The sequence below is a fragment of the Sus scrofa genome, chromosome 18, assembly GCF_000003025.6.
Source record: "Sus scrofa isolate TJ Tabasco breed Duroc chromosome 18, Sscrofa11.1, whole genome shotgun sequence".
NCBI lineage: Eukaryota > Metazoa > Chordata > Mammalia > Artiodactyla > Suidae > Sus > Sus scrofa.
In genome coordinates this window covers 24929996-24948541 of record NC_010460.4, presented here as the reverse complement: position 1 = coordinate 24948541, position 18546 = coordinate 24929996, and the positions used below count along the sequence as shown (strand labels likewise).

Here is an 18546-nt window from a genome sequence, read left to right as displayed (position 1 = left end):
ATAGCCATCGGCCTTCGCCAGAGCCACAGCAACGCCAGATCCGAGATGGGTCTGTGACCTACACCATAGCTCATGGCAACCTGGATCCCTAGTTCGCTGAGCAAGGCCAGGGATCGAACCCGCATCCTCGTGAATGCTAGTTGGGTTTGCTAACCGCTGAGCCACATAGGGAATTGGCCCCTTATTTTATTTATTTATTTTTGAACAATCTGCTCTAAGCGTTTACTCCACTGTTTCACTCCCTTGGTGGGTTTTCTCAGTCGTGCTGTGGTCTATGATTTCCCTATCAAAGTGGCTTCTCTTAAAAGAAGAGAACCTTCAAGATATTCTTGGCACATCTTTCCTCTTTCCTCTGATGAGAATTTACACATCCAATCCAAAGTTACCCTTTAATCATTCTGCAGTATATACGTATACCAGTCATATTTTACGCCTTAAACTTCCACAGTGTTAATATGCCAACTGTATCTCAGGAAAGCTGGGGAGGGGGATGGGTGGAAATGTGTTTTAATACTGACTGGTTGGGCATCGTAACCAGCTTTTCACATGCTACCAAGGAAAAGAAATGTGCACAAGAGCAGGAAGAAACCAGAAGAGGACAGCGCTATCCTTAGAGCAAAAATTACACGTGCTTCATTGCGATAAATTCCATCATTTCTAAAATGAGTACTATAGACAGTGAAACTCCCAAGTAACCTCCTCTTCCTAGTAAAAAATACTAGTGACAGTTTGATGGGGTTTTTTAATGCAAATGGGGTCATAATATATTTTTCTGCAAGTTACTGTTAGTTTGACTATATTTATGGATATTTTTCTGTGTCAATATATATAAACCCACCTCACTCTTTTTAATAGCTATATCACCACAGAATATTGAATGGCTCTGCCATAATTTATTTAACCTATATGCGATATAGGAACATTGGGGTTATTTTTTTAAATTCATACTAATTCTTCAGTGGCCATCATTGCACAGGCATTTTTACATGCATGTGAGTGTATGTCTGTAGGTAACGTCCTATATATAGGCTATGAGACAAATTGGTGTCAAAGCCTCGATTCTCTTAGTTGCCACCCTCCTACTCCACCTTCTCCCACAAGGAAAAGCGTTCCCTCCCCTGCCCCCAGTTCTCCTAGGGTTCTACATGGAGATCACAGTGCCTCATCTCCACCTGGAAGATGAGACAGGTGGGTCTCAAAGGGCTATGCTAAGATGCTACATGCCTAGTAAGTACCTACAATGAAAGTCAGACCTAAGTTTGCCTGACTCCACAGCTGTGTTCATCCCCCTATACTGCACTTGGGTACAAACAGAAAAACCTGTTGAAAACCATCCAAATATGGAAGTGAAGTGGATTCCTCGGGACCCAGGATTTAGACTCTGGTTGGGTTTGTGCTGTTTTCTGAGCAACAAGAGATGCAGAGATCCCTACCCTGGCATCTAAATATTCTGACTCTACAGAATCACACAGTCCTTGCTTCTGGGTATCTGAATTTTAAGGTTTGGTAATAAGCCATGACTGGACGTTTTATATCTTGTCTGAGCACTTGGGAACTGTAGAGACCAACAGACTGTGATTAAGCACCTACAGTGTTCCCGGTGAGAGGCAATGTTCATTGGAGCATTCGTGACTCAAGGAAAGAAGAAAGCTGCTAGCAGTAGAAACATTCATTTATTTGAACCTGATAAAGCACTCAGATACTGTTGATACTTATAATCCAGTACATGCTTATAGGAAAAAAGAATGTTTTGATGGCAGAAGTTTGTTTCCTGTGAGAGGATTCTCTTCTATTTTCTTTCTTTTTTTTTTTTTTTTGTCTTTTTGACTCTTCTTGGGCCACTCTCTCGGCATATGGAAGTTCCCAAGCTAGGGGTCAACTCAGAGCTGCAGCCGCCAGCCTACACCAGAGCCACAGCAACTCGGGATCTGAGCCGCATCTGTGACCTACACCACAGCTCACAGTAATGCCAGATCCTTAACCCACTAAGCAAGGCTAGGGATTGAACCCACAAACTCATGGTTCCTAGTCGGATTCGTTAACCACTGCGCCATGACGGGAACTCCAGGATTCTCTTCTAACACTTCTCCAGTGCTGGAGAAGTCAAGACTAAGGTCCAGAGCGCACATAACTTGGATGTTCCCCACCCAATCCAGTCCCAGTGGACAGTGTGGTTCTAACAGAACATACCTGCCTGTAGCAAACCTGGGAAGTGAGTCAAGCTGCCTTCCTTACAGCATCTATCAGAGCTCCGTCATGGCTCAGCGTTTAACAAATCCTACTAGTATCCATGAGGATGCGGGCTCGATCCCCGGCCTCCCTCAGTAGGTTAAGGACCTGGTGTTGCCGTGAGCTGTGATGTGGGTCGCAGACGCAGCTCAGATCCTGTGTGGCTGTGGCTGTGGCAGGCCAGCAGCTGTAGCTCTGATTCGACCCCTAGCTTGGGAACCTCCATATGCCATAGATATGGCCCTAAAAAGCAAAATAAATAAATAAGTAAGTAGTATTGGCACAGTAATAGACTCAAAGAAAAATAGTACAAAATAGAGGGGATAAAAATGGATGAATGGATATGATGAAAGTAGCATATGAATCAGCAGGAAAGGATTGATTCTTCAATATGTAGTGTCAGCACAACCAGCTATACATTTGGGGAACAATTAAATTAGATTCTGTTCTGTCACACTGTATAAAAAGTAAATTCTAAAATAAAGTATCAACAGAAAATATTAAAAGATATTTTCCTAATTTATTGCAGAAAATCTGTATAAGCAAGTCACAAAAGTCAGAGCCATTAAAAAAAAAGGCTGAAATATTTGATTAGATAAAATTGAGAATCTCCACCTCATGGAAGGCATCACAAACCTATAACTATGGTGAACAAAGAGTGCTTATAAAACTGATGGGATCAGAATTGATTATGTAGAATGCACCAATGTCAATTTCTGGTTTTGACAGTGCACTACAGTTATACAGGTGGAGGCTGGCGGAAGAGTGCAACTATCTCCCTGTGCATCGTGTGTGTGTGCGTGTGTGCGCGCGCGCACCTGTGTGTACAAGCACGCTGGCGGGTGAGGGGGCAAGTTGCTATATATGTCTATGTAATGGTTAATTTTATGTGTCAAATTCAAGGGGTGCCAGAATACCCAGGTTAAGCATGATTTCTGGGTATGTCTATGAGGCTGTTTCCAAAAGCAATTAACTTTTTGAAGCCGTGTTCTTGGTAAGCTGTTCTCCCCAACATGTGGGCACATTATCCGACCCAGTGAGGGTCTGAATAGAAGAAAAAAGCAGGAAAGGGGGAATTCGCTCTCTCTGCCTGATTAATTGAGCTGGGACATCCCTATTCTCCTGTCCTCCCACTGGGGCTTACACTGTGGGCCTCTGGTTCTCAGATAACAGCACTGACGTCCCTGAGTCTCCAGCTTGCAGACAACAGACTGTAGGCCTTCTCAGCCTCCATAATCACATAAGCTAGTTTTTTAAAATAATATATCACAGAGAGAGGCACACCTCTGTAAATTTATATGCATATCCATATACGGTTGATGTTGAACATCACGGATTTTAACTCAAGAGTCCATTTATAAGCAGATTTTTTTAAAAATTAATATGTACTATAGTGAAATATGATCTGTGTTTGATTGAATCCTCAGAAGCAGAGCCACAGATATGGCAGGCTGACTATAAAGTTATACATGGACTTTTTTTTTACTCATGGGGGCATTGGTGTCCCTAACCCCACATTGTCCTAGAGATACATATATGGGGAAATATGTGTGTATGTGTGTGTGTACATATATACATACATATATATGTATATATATATATATATCTCCAATTCTCTGGGGGACCCTAATAGACTATCATTATTTCAACATCATAAATTAAAAATAAAAAAATATATATATATACTGAACAATTTTTTTTTAAACTTATGTTTCAAAAGTAATAAACATATCTGTAGAGAAGCAAATAAACAAGTTCAATGTTTTCAGGCAACAGCATGGTCAAGAAAAGCTCAGGCTCTACGGAGTGCCCGTCATGGCTCAGTGGTTAACCAACCCAACTAGTATCCATGAGGACGAGGGTTCAATTTCCGGGCCTCACTTAGTGGGTTAAGGATCTGGTGTTGCCATGCACTGTGATGTAGGTCACAGATGCAGCTCAGATCCCGTGTTGCTGTGACTGTGGGTGTGGCTGGCAGCTACAGCTCCAATTCAACCCCTAGACTGGGAACCTCCATATGCCACGAGTGAGGCCCTCAAAAGACAAAAGACAAAAAAAAAAAAAAAAAAAGAGAGAGAGAGAGAGAAAGAGAAAAGCTCAGGCTCTAAAGCCAACAAAACTAGGCTGAAACCCTAGCTTATGCAATGGGCAGATCCAGGCAAGATCCTTAATCTTGATAAGCCTCCATTTCTCATCTATAAAATGGACCTTATAGTAGCTACTGTATTGGGGATACTGTGAGAATTAAATTAGATAATCCCTGTAAAGCATTCAACCCAGCACCTGCCAAACAGTAAGTATTCAATACAAGTATGTTAGTTATAATTAAAATTATATTCGTTCATATTTAAGTATATTGTATTTCAATGCCCACATAATTTTGGATTTCTGTCATAGTTCTAAACCTGGTGCAAGCATAAAAAAAATGTTATGAAAGCTATTTTCAACTTCATTTTTGCACTAGAAAATAATTTATGAAATCTTTTATGTGAAACCTTTGGAGCTTAATTTTCTTCACTCTATTTCTCAGCATGCTGGAAAGCATATTATGCTATTGGCTATTTAGTCTTGGAATTTCATTCACACTGTTCTCAGGAAGTGTTGCCAAGGAGCACAGATAAAAACCAGAATTGTGAATCTTTCTTATCCAAATCTCACTACTAACTCCATCTCTGATGGCGGTTATATTGAAGACTAAAGTGAGTTGTTATAATGTGACCTTTGAATTGTACGATCTTTATATTAAAAAAGCATTATTTACTCAAAGGCAGCTGGGAGCCCAGAGCCCATGGCTACTTACAGCATTTTCTATGTCAGTCAATTTTCTGTCCTAGAGACAAAATGTGAATGGCCCAGTAGTGGAATGACCAATGGCAGTGAGGGGGTGGGGAGGGAATGACAGAACACTACATAAAGGATATATACACAATTAAGGAGTTCCTGTTGTGGCACAGCAGAAATGAATCCGACTACGAACCACGAGGTGGCCGGTTCAATCCCTGGCCTTGCTCCGTGGGTTAAGAATCTGGTGTTGCCATGAGCTGTGGTATACGTTGCAGACGTGGCTTGGATCCTGAGTTGCTATAGCTGTGGTGTGGGCCAGCAGCTGTAGCTCCAAATCGACCCCTAGCCTGGGAACCTCCATATGCCATGGGTGCAGCCCTAAAAAAGCAAAAAAAAAAAAAAAAAAAAAAATACACTCGCCATTAAATGTCACTGACTAGTCTCATTAACATCAGATTTTCTGGAAGCATTGTTTTCACAATCAAGCACTGAAAGTTGATTGGACGAAGATGAGAAGATGACCACCATTGGGTAAAATTGGATAGTAGGAAAAATTAGAAGGTTTTAAATTCTAAGATTAGAATTAGAATTTATATTTTCATGTAGAACTTAAAATAAGAAATGCAAAATATGAATGAGATTTAAAATTAAGTAGCTATCACACAATATGTTCTAGTTCATTGAGGCAGGATTTTAAAGTTTCTGTCAGGAACACCAGGGGACTCTCACCAAAATGGATTCTCTGATGTATCAATAGAACAATTTGCTTTGAAAGCGGTGGCCCACAGCAAGATGAGGAGTACCAGGAAGCAGCTCTCTACCTGCCAAAGAAGGGGCTGCAATATCTTGGCTCTACTACCAATTAGCCTATCAGCCACGCATTTGAGATTGGCCAACTCTGATTTATAAAAGTTGTTACAACTGCCCCCAAATTTGATTTGCCCCAACTGACCAGAATGCTATGGTTTTATTAAAAACCCAAATCCGGGAGTTCCCGTCGTGGCGCAGTGGTTAACGAACCCGACTAGGAACCATGAGGTTGCGGGTTCGGTCCCTGCCCTTGCTCAGTGGGTTAACGATCCGGCGTTGCTATGAGCTGTGGTGTAGGTTGCAGACGCGGCTCGGATCCCGCGTTGCTGTGGCTCTGGCGTAGGCCGGTGGCTACAGCTCCGATTCAACCCCTAGCCTGGGAACCTCCATATGCCACTCACGGCCCAAGAAATAGCAACAACAACAACAACAACAACCAAAAAGACAAAAAGACAAAAAAAAAAACAAAAAAAAAAAACCCAAATCCGGCCTCAGCTTGATTTCATGAAGCTCTCGTGGTTAGGCTGCCCTGAGAGTTGCTACCAGAGCCCACTCAACACCACCTCTGGACATGGAAATTCGATTTCTTAATATTAGTCAGGACTCTTCTAATTGTGAGTAACAGAGCTTTTACATCAGTCAACTTAAGGAATAAAACAAAAGGAAATACATGGGGTCATATAACAATTAGTTCCATTAGAAATGAATGTTCACGTTCCCATTCTTTCCCCCTTTAACGTATGTGGTAAGTTACTTCGCTATCATTTACCAAATTTTTCTATAAACATATGGACCAATTATCATCATTGACTATATTAAGTAATGATCAAAGCTGGAGTAAGCAACTACTACATTGATAAAGGGGGTTAAGAACAATCCAGAGTATCTGACTCAGCTCATCCCTTTGCCCAACCTAAATGAATCAGGATGCCTGGGGTTTGAATGTTCTAATAGGCTGTGTTCAAACCATGTGCTCAAGGAGTTCCCATCATGGCTCAGTGGTAAGAGACCCAACTAGTACCCGTGAGGAGACGGGTCCAATCCCTGGCCTTGATCAGTGAGTTAAGGATCCAGCATTGCTGTGAGCCACGATGTATAGGCCGGCAACCACAGCTCCGATTAGACCCCTACCCTGGGAATGTCCATATGCCCCAGGTGCCACCCTAAAAAGACTGAAAACAAAGCCAAAAAAACCATGTGTTTGAATCATGTGTCATCCCAGATGAAGGGGGAGGGGACTGCTAAACAGACCTAAAAGTGTTCAACTTTATTTATTTATATATTTGTCTTTGCTGAGGCTGCATCTGCTTCTTTTAAGATAGCATACAATTAGTTAGTCTGTTTTTGCTTTTTAGGGCTACACATGCGGCACATGGAGGTTCCCAGGCTAGGGGTCAAATCAGAGCTACAGCTTCCGGCCTACACCACAGTCACAGCAACTCAGGATCTGAGCGGAGTCTGTGACCTATACCACAGCTCACAGCAACACCAGATCCTCAACCCACTGAGCGCGTCCGGGGATCGAACCCACAACCTCATGGTTCCTAGTCAGATTCGTTAACCACTGAGCCACAACAGGAACTCCCAAAATGTTCAACTTTAAATATGAATATTTAAAACATGATCGGCATTGTAAGTATAATGAATATAATTACTATGATTATACATATATATACTTAAATATAATTATATAATAAATACACCATATAAAATATAACATGTTTGTACATATTAAATATATTTTAATTGTAGGCTTTTAAGCTTATTATATTTCATATTACATGTATTATATAATAAATAAATAACACATGACCTAATTATACTCATACATACTTGTATAAATACTGTAATTGTGATTAATAAGCATTGTAGTTATATGACTGCTTCTCATCCTTCCATCACCCCCCAAGAATTAAGGGTTATTCTTACTCTATTGACAATAACACTGAGGATTCAAGAGGTTAAGTAGGAGTTCCCATCTAGGGGCAGCAGAAACAAATAGGACTAGGAACCATGAAGTTGCAGGTTCGATCCCTGGCCTCGGCTCAGTGGGTTGAGGATCCCATGTTGCCATGAGCTGTGGTGTAGGTTACAGATGCCTCACATATCTAGCCTTGCTGTGGCTGTGGTGTGGGCTGTAGCTCTGATTGGACCCCTAGCCTGGGAATCTCCATATGCTGTGGGTGTGGGTGTGGCCCTAAAAAAAGACAAAAGACAAAAAAAAAAAAAAGAGTTTAAGTAGCTTCCCAGTAGTATCCTTTATAATTAAAACATATAGCTAAAAAAAAAATCCTCAACAGGATAGCAAAAAATACCTGAACATATAAAAGATTATAAATACAAATGCCAATCACAGATACCCAGAATGCAGGTATTTAAATATACTGATATATAAATCTCTGTGCGATGTTGCTTTTAAAACTTAGCTCCACCTTACTATAATAAATGCAGGGAGCCACTGAGAGGTCAATTAAAGTTGAATAACTAAGCCCCACTCCAGCATTTTAATTATAAAAAACACTGCTAGACTACTCATTTTTGTCTACTCATTGTTCCCTAAATAATATCCTAAGTTGCTAAAATGATAGACAATGATAGAAAACAGTAAAAAACAAAAAACAAAACAAAAAAAAAAAAACCTCAATTTTCATAGGTAACTAGACACTTCATACCTAGGAAACTGTACAGAAAACTGTTCAGAACTCAGTTTTATAATCTGGAAAATACTGAAAAGTTTTGATGTCAGCCTATGTTTTGATATTAGGAAGCTTTCTTTCTTTTTGAAAATATTAAGATCCAGCTACTGAGTCTAAAATGACCAGGACTACCTGTCACAATCTTGTGTCACTATCAGAACTACTAACCACTCTTGCTTTCTTTCAAACACCGATTTGAAAATTCCAATTTCAAACAGGATTCAAAAATACTCTGAATACATAAATATGATGTATGCTAGCATCTCTCCCATCACAACTGTCTTTGGAGGTTTTTCCAATAAAGTTTGGAAGCTCCATCTTTCATAACAAAAAGTATATAACTTTCTATGTGGCATCCATGATGAAATAGTACATTTAAAACAAGTCTAATTCCTGTTATCACCATATTTAAAATTAAATCTGAACAATTAAATAGGTATAGTCATAAAACTGAGTACCATAAGTTCCATCTACAACACATGCAGAATTTTGGATGAAACGACAGCTAAACACAAGAAATGCATACTTCATAATAAGTGTAAAATTTTTCTTACTATTTTTTCTGTTCAGAAATTACACAGTAAAGGAATTGAGGCACAGAGACAGAAATACATTTTAATTGCAGACCCCAAATAGTCACCTGAAAACTATTACTGCAGATTTATCAGAGAAGATCCCCCCAGGCATTCTTACCAGCCATCAGGTGACTTCCATTACATGAAAAACGCTAAAGCTTGGAATTGTTTTGGTTTTTCTTCCAGTGGTTACAAAAAGAAAAGGGCTAAAAGCAATTCAGTATTTATGATACTATTTAAAAATACACATGAGGAAAAGATTAAGCCAACTCTAATACATTAATATAGTGTAATATATAACTAAAACAGTGTTCAAGCAGTAAACATACAAAGATTTTGCTAAAATTGTTAAACTACCACATGGTCATCAAGATTTATAATGTGGCTATTACTTAAAAACATACTGTTTACATGGCAATAGGCCGACTGAATGTTTAGATGTGAGTGTGTTTTTACGGCTTAGTAACAAATTACCACAAATACAATAGTTTAATACAGCAAAAAATTCTTACCTCACCACTTCTGTAGGTCAAAAGCCTGGTACCACATGGCTGGTCTTCTCAGGGTTAACACAAATTTGACTCAGAGGGGTCCCTCAGGCTGAGTTCTTCTGGAGGTTCTGGGAGAAGTCAGCTTCCGTTGTTTAATTTCAAAGCATTTGTATTCCAAGAAAAATTCCGTTTTTTACAGTTTTAAGACTGTGGTCTCTGGTTTCCTTTCTGACTGACTGTCAGCTGGGGCTGCTCCTCGGCCGGACATTCCACCAGCGTCTCTTGCTGCAAGGCCTCCTTCATCTCCAAGCCAGAAAGGGTGCATCAAGTCTGAAAGGGTGCATCAAGTTCTCATGACTCTGACTCAGACCTAGAGTTTGTGTGATTCGTTAACACCCACACGGATAATCCCGCTCTTGTTAATCAACTGATTTCATAACTTAATTGTACCTGTGGAACTCCTGCTCAGGAGTGTTGCTTAAACTCGGCCTCTGCACACCGGCACAGAACTGAATCATGGAGACAGAGCTTTGGGTGAAGTAAAAAGGAAGAGCTTCATTGCTCTGCCAGACTCAAGGAACCACAGCAGATCAGTGCCCTCGACACTGCGCATCCCAGCCTGGAGGCAGTCGTGGGGAGTCTTATAGTGTTCAAGGAGTGGGGTGTGGTCAGCTCCTGGGCATTCTTCTGATTGGTTGGTGGTGAGTTAATTGGAAGTCAGCATCATCAACCTTCTGGTTTCAGCTGGTTTGAGGTCTATTTGTTTGTGGGCATTTAGTTAACATCTTCTACCTGATGAGAATTTCAGTCTGCAAAACAGCTTGAAAACACATGGCCCAGAGTATTATCTATATAGTCCTTGAGGAAGAACTAAAGGTCCTTGACTTTGTTGAATGACTAAAGTATTATTTTGTCTTGCTTGACTGCTTTCCTTTCTTTGGGCATTTTCTCACTTCTATGATTAAATTTATTTATTTATTTATTTTTATTTTATCTTGTCTTTTTACCATTTCTAGGGCCACTCTCACGGCACATGGAGGTTCCCGGGCTAGGGGTTGAATCGGAGCTGTAGCCACCGGCCTACACCAGAGCCACAGCAACATGGGATCCGCGCTGCATCTGCAACCTACACCACAGCTCACAGCAATGCCAGATCCTTAACCCACTGAGCAAGGGCAGGGATCGAACCCACAACCTCATGGTTCCTGGTCATGTTCGTTAACCACTGAGCCAAGACGGGAACTCCTAAATTTATTTTTTGACTGAGTTTTTTCTATAGACAAAAGGCAGGTGGAAGACGTAGGTGGAGCTCTATCCTGGGAAGGCCCCATAGAGTCCTGCTCAGTTATAGGAGTGCCTAGATTACTATTTAATTGAATAATTGAGAGAAGATGTGTATACACCAAGAGTCTGGGGAATACCGTATTTGAGAACATCTTAGAAGTCTGTCTATATATAGCAGCTCCATTTCTCACAGATTGAATTCTTTCTAGGGAAATAATTAAGTAAATCTACTTAAGAAATTGTTCTGATGTCAAGAAGGAGAATAAAGAAACCAGCCATCCCTATGTAGAAACTATATTTTTTTATATTTAAGAAATAACAAGAAATCTCTTGAATGGATGGGAACTGAAGGAGTGGATAGAAGAGGAAAGTAGTTGCTTGGACTATGGATTTAGGTCCTGGTTGGCATTTGAGAGATTTTCAAATTTAAAAAAGGAAATTATTTTTAATTGTCTTTCTCTGATCTAGTGGGTCCATCAGTGGTGTCTCAACGTGTTTTCAATTTACATTTCCCTCATGACCAACTATGTAAAATGTCTTTTCATATCATTATTAGCTATTTACATATGCTCTTTTGAGAAGGATCTGTCCATGTCTTTTTTCCACTTTTTAAAATAATTGAAATATTTTTCTTTATTGTTGAGTTTTTTGTTGTTGTTGTTGTTGTTGTTTTTTTTTTTGTCTTTTTTGTCTTTTTGTTGTTGTTGTTGTTATTGTTGCTATTTCTTGGGCCGCTCCCGCGGCATATGGAGGTTCCCAGGCTAGGGGTCGAATCGGAGCTGTAGCCACCGGCCTACGCCAGAGCCACAGCAACGCGGGATCCGAGCCGCGTCTGCAACCTACACCACAGCTCACGGCAACGCCGGATCGTTAACCCACTGAGCAAGGGCAGGGATCGAACCCGCAACCTCATGGTTCCTAGTCGGATTCGTTAACCACTGTGCCACGACGGGAACTCCTATTGTTGAGTTTTAACAGCTTTTTGTGAATATAATTTGCCAAACATGTTTTGCTGATATTTTCCCCAAATTAATTTGCCTTCCTTAATGATGTGTTTAACAAGTAACGTTTTTTTGTTTTAAAAAATTATGCGGTTTTCATCTATATATATCTCTATAGATATAAGAATTGGTGTCAGTAGTTCAAAAATAGTTTACTAAAGTATATGACCTTAAAAAAAAAAAAGTAAGTAGCTTCCCAGGCTCACTGCCAGTGAGTGGAGGAATGCAGACTTGAACCTGGGCAGCTCCAGTCCCTCAACAGCTACCCTGTGCTCTCATAGCCCTCTTTTTCTTCTGCTCTTTCTTTACCTAATAAACCTAATAGACATCTGCCAGCCCTCTAATCTTCAAATATTTGGTCTTCACTCTTTTCTTATGAAACACTGAAGTAATTTCCGTAGTCTGATGTATTACTCAGGCTATGATGGAAGGAGAGGGGGACTCAACTTTCATGAGTGAGGAAACCAAAACACTAAGATGTCTAGCAAATATTGGACTCTCCTGTCCTCTCAGAAAAGAGTGGCACCAAGCTGAGTGCTCACCTGGGCATGAACAGAGCCAGACAGGAGGGGCCTCACAACAGCAAGAGTGCAACAATCCATGGTGAGATGGCAGAGTGTTTTTCACTTTCTGACAGTATTACTTGCCCAGCACATCCATTCTGGAGCTAAGCTACCCAAATAAATATGCTTCATTCCCGCTGACCTCAGTAATATCACTCAGATTCTATGAGGCAAATCAGCTTTAGTCTTTTTTTTTTTTAATCTGAGCTCCTCAAATTCATGACTACTGCACATGGAGTCAGTATACTGATAACTTGCATTTTGTGAATAGAAGAATTGATGCTCAAGGTATCATAAATAGCACAAGAAGTGGATAAATACAACCAGAGCTTCCTTGTTCTCAATCTCTACTCATTGCACTGATGAAATAGTCCGTAAGAGATATATGAAGGGGTTATACCTAATTCTTATCGAAATTTTCCTTCAGTTGTTGTCTTTATTAACCAATTCTGAATTGGTCTTCCAGAGACAGTAGTATATTTTATTAAATGCTTATATAGAAGTATAAATATTATTCAAGGTACATGCATAGTAAGATGATAAATGACTTCCCCAGAAAAGCATACAAATTGAATTAACTTTGGGAGTGAAGTCTTCATTTTCAACAGAATCCCACACAATCTACTGCTTTCCCCCTGCTGAGAGTGCTAATTTAATTTTTCTTAACTAGAAAACCATAAGAAGATCTCTCTTTAGACTGGGTTTTCTATTTATTAATTTCTTTCATTGTTTCCACGATACTTTAACAACAACCGTGCATCAATGGTTACAGTATTTTCAAGCTATTTAATGTAACATCAGACAAAACGTTTCATAGCGGAATTCCTTTGGAGTGTTAGTCAGTTCGTCTCCCTGTATAAAGTATCAAAAGACAAGGAGTAGCAAAAGTTTATCACGGCCTCAGAAACACAGTAATTGGATGGAATTCTTTGGTCAACAACAGATACAGAGAGATGAATGCTAATTTTTCCAAGCATTTTATTTAGAAAGCAATTCAGGTGCACATGTTCAAAGAAAATATTTAGTATTAGGAATAGTTGTTTATGACTTTTCCCTCCGTTCACAGGAGCTAAAAAACTGCGGGGATGGGGGGGAAGGCATGGTTCTGCTTGTCAAAGGTAATTTACATCATAGTAAGAAAAGACACCTAAGGTAAAGCGCTTAACTATGTTCTCCATGCCTCAGACTCCAATTTGAATACTGTTTCTGTTCTAAAATTAGCTTAGAGCTTTAAATATTGTCAGAGTAGGAGAGCAGAGTTATACTACGAGTTGTATAATCTTGGGCAAAAAAACTTAGTTTCACTGAGTTTAATTCTTTATATAGAAAATAGACCTAATTTCTACCTTACAGAATTATTTTGAAGATGTGGTAAGATCATGAATGCCAAACATTTAGTATACTTCCTAGCAAACAGTACACGTTACATGGAATATAGCCCACAGAGGCCACTTTGAGCCATTTAGAAAATTGAAAACAAATTTTATGTTCGTATCAAACTCTGGAATAGAAAAGATACAGGTTGTTTATACAAGTAAACTTCTTGCTGAAGTATGAACACATACAGTAAAGCCCTCAAGTCGTAAGTATATTGCTCAATACATTTTAAAAATATACCCACACCAGGTAACCAGATCAAGAAACAGAACACTACCAGTATTTCCAAAGCCCATTCTTGTGTTCTGTCTCCCAGTCTCTACCCCCTTTTCAAAGTGAATCCGTGTTCTGACGTCTAACACCATAGATTAGTTTTGCCCATTCTTTAACTTATAAAAATGGAATATACTGTATGTATTCTTGTGTCTTCAACAATGTCTTGACCATGATATCCATATTGCTGTATGTATCACAGTACTTTATTTTCACTGCTCCCTTGTATGGATATACTACAATGAATTTTTTCATTGTAATGTTGAAGGATTCTTAGAACTATTGCCAAATAATGCTATTACGAAGATCCCTAATATAGTGATGGTATAGGATAAGGCTACAATGAAGAGTCTCTGTACATGCTTTTTAGTGCATATATATATATATACACATTTCTATTGGATATAATTTCTGTTGGGAGTGGAATTTCCAGGTCCTAGGGCATGCACATGTTTGCAGTCAGTAGATACCACTGAATTCTTCCCAAGGGGTGGCATCAGTTTACACTCCCAGGAGCCATGTATGGGAATTCCACATGCTTGCTGACACTTGATATTGCCAGATTTTTTTATTTTAGCCATGTGTCTGTTCTGTAATGATAATTATTTAATTTTAATTTCTCTGAATTGCAATGACGTTGAGCACTTTATTATAGGCTTATTGGTCTCTCTTTTGGAAATTCTCTTTTTTTCCCACCATTTCTTTAATTATTTTTTATAAGTATGGAAACTGAATCAAACCAAACACATAGCCAAACTCACTGCCTGGAAATCATCGGGTAGGGCAAAGAGAAACACCATGTCAAAGGTATTGCAATAGTTATTCTTTCATTTTTTTCATAACATCCAGACAAAAAGCACTTGTAAGTAAATTATAGTGAATGATAACTCATAAAGAGAAATGAAAGAATTTATGGAAATGGAAATTGAGGGAGAAAAGAGCTAAAATTTAATTTTAAGTGATTGACATTTTTTATATCAATGATAAGGAAAATAATATTCCAAGGTTAATGTATCATGCAAGTATAAATTGATGGTGTGTATTGGTGAGGTGGCAATGAAATTTCTTTCTTTTATTTTATTGAAATACAGTTGATTTACAATGTTGTATTAGTTTCAGGTGAATAGCAAAGTGGTTCCATTATATATTTTCTTTTTCAGATTCTTTTTCATTATAGGTTATTTCAAGATATTGGATGTAGTTTCCTATGCTATAAAGTAGGTGCTTGCTATTTATATATTTTATAGTAGTGGAAATTCTCTTTTGTGAATTTCCACTACCTGTTCAAGTTCTTTGCCCAAATATCTAATGGTTTTTTATTTATTTTTTTTCGATTTGTAGGTTTGTTTTTTTTTTTTAATATTCTGGATATGTCTTCAACCAGACACATGAATGCAAAAACATTCTTTCCTTCTAAATCTTTACTTTTACTTACTTAATGACTTTTGGGGGTGGGTGGGTAAGGGCTTTTTAGGGCCACACCCACGGAATATGGAAATTTGCAGGTTAGAGGTTGAATCAGAGCTGCAGCTGCCAGCCTACACTACAGCTGCGGCAACGCGGGATCCAAGCCATGTCTGCAACCTAACCTACAGCTCGCAGCAACAGTGGATCCTTAGCCCATTGAGCAAGGCCAGGGATCAAACCTGCATTCTCATGGTTTCATTACCACCGAGCCACAAGGGGAACTCCTTAATGATTTTTTAATAAATAAAAGTTCTTAATTTTAATGTGGTCCAATTTATCAAAAAAAAATTTTTTTTAGTTATAAGCCATATGAGTAACAAATAGCATTAAAAATAAATGACAGATTCAGAAGACTGGGGTTTTGCTCCCGTCGTGGTGCAGCAGAAATGAATCTGACTAGGAACCATGAGGTTGCAGGTTCAATCCTTGGCCCTGGTCAGTGGGTGGAGGATCTGGTGTAGCAGTGAGCTGTGGTGTAGGTCGCAGATGCAGCTCAGACCTGGCGTTGCTGTGGCTGCGGCATAGGCCGGCAGCTGTAGCTCCGATTAGACCCCAAGTCTGGGAACCTCCATATGCGGCCCTAAAAAGACAAAAATGGCAGAAGACTGGGGTTTCATTTATTGAAAATAAGATATGTAATATGAAATTACTATGCAGAAAATACTTAAAATGGAAAAATAGAATTTTTTGAATGAGAAAAAACTATTTAAATCTTCTGAGATGATTTAAAAACTTTTATTATTTTTACTGGAAATTTGGTGCACAGAATTGATTTAATCGTGGCCCTTTAATCATGGCATAGTAGAATCATTTGCCCAAGAATGGCCTCTTTAATTTTATTTTACTTAAAACGATAATGAACATTTGGATATTCACCACCTAATCCAAAAACTAGAATTATCAACCCTAACTTACACTTACTACTGCTGCTAGTATCACCTCAGTGGACAGTTAACAGCATGTTAAACATGGTTGAAAGCAAACTGAAGGACCAAGAAAGAGAGCTTAAAAATTACCATAATGCAACACAAAGAGAACAGAAGTATGGAAAATAGGAAAATAAATTTATGAGATGAGAAAGTTCTTACATAAGATGGTCTGATAGGAATTTAAGAAAGAGGCAATAGGGAGAATGGATGGAGAAAAGTCAAAAATATGAAGAGGTAATGACGAACAATTTCCCAGAACTGATAAAGGCTATCACCTCATATTTTTTAAAAACCATTAAAGCCAAAGCATAATGTATACAATTCACATATAGACGTACTGCAATGAAACTGGAGAACAAGAAGATTGAAGCAAACATTTTTCAATTTAAAATTTTACATTTGTAAGATAGCTGGAAAAAAAGGACTAACAGGCCAATAGCAACTATGCTAGCATCTGTTGTTGCTAGAGAACAGTAAAAATAATATATTTAGAGTTCATTAGGGAAAAAAATCCCAACTAACAATGAGAATTATAAAGTCATCAAAACTATCTTTTAAGAACAAAAATTTTCTTTAATATACATCTGGGTCTTGTGTCCTCTCTGTGGGAAGATAAAAGAAAACCGAGCATGTAGCAATAGAGCCTCATTGAGAAACTTCTTTTTTTTTTTTTTTTTTTTTTTGTCTTTTTGGGGGCCAAACCTACAGCATATGGAGGTTCCCAGTCTAGGGGTTTAATTGGAGCTGTAGCTGCTGGCCTATGCCACAGCCACAGCAACACCATATCCGAGCAGTGTCTGCGAGCTACACCACGGCTCACAGCAACGCCAGATCCTTAACCCACTCATGTGGCTGCTGTGGCACAGGTTCGATGCCTGGCCTGGGAACTTCCACAAGCTGTGGGAATGCCCCGCCCAAAAAAACTACTAAAAATATTTGGCATTATAAAAATAATATATCAAGCAAAAATTTGGAATGGAAATGGGAGTAAGTATAAATTCTATACTTTTAGCATTTGTTCAGGGCATAAAAATTTTTGATAAATTTTGGTGACAACATTTAATTGCATAAAAACATAAAAGGAAATACTAAAAGTGACTAAAAATAAGAATGTAACTAACCACTTGGAAGATGAAAGACAAGGAAAGAGCTAAGAGAAAGTGTAAACTGCTGATTTTTCTCATTTCCTTCTACAAGGAATAGTATAGTCTAAATTTGTTAACTTAAAAACATAGAAGATTAGGCATAATACATAAAGTTATAAAGGCAAGTAGGAGTTTTAAAATAGAACAAAAAATTGTCCAAATTATGAAAAGAAAAACATGCACACCTCAAAAAAATTCACATAGCAAAAGAAGGACTATGAAGCATTAACAACTTAACATGACAAAAAGAAATAAAACCCAATGTAGTTGTTATATTAGTAAATATAAATAGTATAAACTCAACAGTTAAAAGAAAAAGTATATATTTGGAAAATTTTTTAAATTCTGTATTGTATGTAAGAGACACATCTAAAACAATGTGATTCAGAAAAAGTTTTAAAATGAGAATATATTAAGATAATTCTAAAAAGCTAGCTAAAATAGGAGTTGAAATGTACTATTTTTCAGTAAACTATCAGAAAGAGAAATTAAGAAAATTTTCTACTTTATAACAGCATCAAAAAGAATAAAATAGTTATGAATACCTTTAACAAGAGATGAAAGATTTGTATACTGAAAATAATAAGATATTGATAAAAGAAATTGAAGAAGACACAAATAAATGGAAAGATATGCCTTGCTCATGGACCAAAGTAATTAATATTCAACCCAACATGAACTGCAGAATCAATTCAATCCCTATCAAAATCCCAATGACATTTTCCACAGAAATAGTAAAACAAACAAACAAACAAACAAAACTAAAATTTGAATAGAACCACAAAGTAATCTTAAGAAAGAAGAACAAAGCTAGAAGCATCACACCTCTTGGTTTCAAACTATATTACAAAGCTACAGCAACAAAAACAATATGGTATTAGCATGAAGACAGACACAAAGATCAATGGAACAGACTAGAGAG

The 18546-nt window shown here is 38.3% G+C and overlaps 1 protein-coding gene across 2 annotated transcripts in view; it reads right to left on the bottom strand.

The window, feature by feature from the left end:
* AASS (aminoadipate-semialdehyde synthase) overlaps window positions 1-10176 on the bottom strand; it is a 100832-nt gene extending 90656 nt beyond the window's left edge. Inside the window, exons 1-2 of one of the 2 annotated variants that reach the window (XM_021078483.1) lie at window positions 10036-10176; window positions 9607-9915 (exon numbers count right to left, since the gene is read on the bottom strand). The gene's annotated coding sequence lies outside the window, so the exon portion shown is untranslated. Of the gene's footprint in view, window positions 1-9606 lie in introns of both variants that reach the window. The other variant, XM_021078482.1, reaches the window with a different exon arrangement.